Below are 2,783 nucleotides of genomic sequence, written 5' to 3'. Positions count from 1 at the left end.
ATCGGAAGACGCCCCCTTTGGTTCGTAACGGAAAAGAAAACTCTCACATTTATCTGTTTCAATCGGAGGATAGACGCAGACGACCCGACGGCCCGGGAAAATCCGGTCGGGTCGCTTTTGCCTTTTCCCATGTCACGTTTAAATATAACGGTCTACAAATAACAAAACCCTTCATAAAAAATACATGATCTTTACAAAAAAAATTATAAGATTATTATCTTCTTTGTGTTATTAGAAAAAATATGACACTTTATTCTAAGTTATACCATTAATATAGTGAAAATTGATTTTATATTTTTTAAAATAAATGGTACTTAGTCATTAGGTATAGAATTTGGCTTCCTTTCAAGTTGTTGAGGAAGCAAAAGTGATAAGCACCTAGTCAATATTACCCAAAAGACTAGTATGTTAGGAACGGAAGACATAGCTATTTAATCCCGAGACCATAACAGTACACCCCACCTTCACGAGTCGATGTCCACGGCTACTTAACACTTAGCCACGAGCACCGGGTCAGGATCCCATAATCCCTTACGGCTACTGCGTCCGGGGTTCGCGATACCCGCTTCGGGACTCCCCTCGGGGATTCGAACTCGCATCGTGGGAGCCTGCTCTGATACCAAATGATAAGCACCTAGCCAATACTACCCAAAAGACCGGCTTGTAGGAGCGAAAAGCATAGGTACTTAACCTCAGGACCATAACAAAAAACTTCTTAAATTATGTGTGAGAGTTTTGGACTTTTGGTTTTCAATGTAGGGGAGAGAGAGAGAAATTTTGTTTGGGGCGAGTTTAGGTTAAAAGGCATGAAATCCAACATTCAAAAACTAGCTACAAGGAGTGGTAAGGCTATTTTTTGTATTAAAAAAGGTAAAAACATATCTAGAAATTATAAAAAAAATAATTTATAAATCCTCTTTTTATTGTTAGATATGTTGGTAGGTCACTGACAAAATTTGAAGACCTACAGGTTTTGAATATGGTTTTGATATTCAAAAAATTTGAATTTCTACAACATGAGGTTGACTCCTTTTTCTTCCAATGATTTGATTCTATGGTCAAATCCTCCCTCGGGTTTGACTCCTTTTGCTTTTGCACCTTAGAGGGGGTCAACTCCTTTGTTTTATTTCAAATCTTTTTGCTACATGTAGTTGAATCCTTTTTGTTGATTTTCACTAAAATGATGTCGACTCCTCCCATGTAGTCGACTCTTACTATATGCTCTTCAATTTAGTTGTTGACTCCTACTATTACTTTTTTCACTAATATGTTTTTGTAACTATTGTTGACACCTTTTTTCTTCTTGCTTGCTTTAAGGGATCGACTCCTCCAATGGGGTGAACTCCTTTTCTTCTTTTAAAACTTTGTTATTTGTATTTGGCTTTTTACTCTCTTGCCATGACAAGGGATCAACTCCTTTTTAAGGGTTTGACACCTTTTGCTCCCATTTCACCATATCTCGACTCCTTTTGTCTTTTTACTTCAAAATTTCATCTTTTTCATTAATTTATTGGACTTCCATGCATGAACTTGACCCCTTCAACCTTTGGCACTTCAATTTTCTAGCTGAAATGACTAATTTCTTCCTATGTGCTCATCTCATGTTGCTTGCTTTCCTCTTCTTGTCTTTTCTAGGCTTTCTCTTGTTTGGTTAAATGGTATTATCGGGTTGATTGGATGGAGTGCTTTCTGGCATGAGTTGCTTGCTTCATTTTGTATGAACAACTGAGATGGACCATATCTAGTCAAATGGAGATGCTGCCAGAAAATTTCCTAACACCTATTTATGTGATGAATTTGCTAAAATCATGAAAAATGAATTTGAGATGAGTTTGATGGATGAATTTTCATTCTTTCTAAAACTTCAAGTACTCTAAACTAAAAATAAAAGTTTCATAAATTAGTCACCAAGATATGCATCATCGTCTTCTAGTTGTTATTTTGGATTAGAACCCACTTCTTCTTCCTAATTACCATTTTGACTGCCTTCCTTGGAGGAGTCAAAGGCAGAGATCGACATATTGTCATCTTTAGAATTTTTATTTAATTATGATAAAAATGATTCTTTAATAGAATCAAAAGCTTTGATGAGAAGTTCTTCTTTAGATATGTTTGGAAAATTTTCTTTTAATTGAGCTTTGATAATATCAAAGGGTGACATATTTGTCAGAGGCTCCACATATTGAGGAATTAACTTTTTGTATTTGAGAATTATAGCCTTGATTTATGTAATCCTTTCTTCCATGGTTTTAGTGACAAATTTACTCCACATATGTACATGGAAATTGCATTGCAAGATTGGCAGCTGTAATTCATTGAAAACAATTTTCAAATCCCATTTCCATATCCAGTAAAGGAAAAATTCTAGAAAGAAAAGGCATATATCTGATCCTTTCACCAAATTTTGGACATCCTTGATACTAGGACGAACGGTTCGCCATTGACCATATAAATCCTGAATGGGTTTAGAAAGAATAGAGATCAAAGGCCCAAATTTAGCCCTCCATTTATATACCCATAAAGGAATAGGTATTTTGTTTTGTAGATGATGCTTCTTAATTTCAGCACCGAGTGTAATAAACCAGGTATGTTTATGCGTAGAATTTTGGTAATAAAACATGTTGGACCACGCATTAACATAATCCCAATAATTGTACCCTTTATTATTAGGAACAATTTCTTCCTCATAAAGATTATGCTTGCCCCAAATCATTAGAGAAATGAATTTGGTTATTGTGCGATCGCTATAGAAAATTGGACTGCTCATTTTGTTAATATTGGAC

Source organism: Aristolochia californica, unplaced genomic scaffold, assembly GCF_029961685.1.
Source record: "Aristolochia californica isolate CCGP_79_NKW_82.1479 unplaced genomic scaffold, dmAriCali1.0.hap1 SCAF_12, whole genome shotgun sequence".
NCBI classification, from domain to species: domain Eukaryota; kingdom Viridiplantae; phylum Streptophyta; class Magnoliopsida; order Piperales; family Aristolochiaceae; genus Aristolochia; species Aristolochia californica.
Note: the sequence above shows the minus strand (reverse complement) of the source record.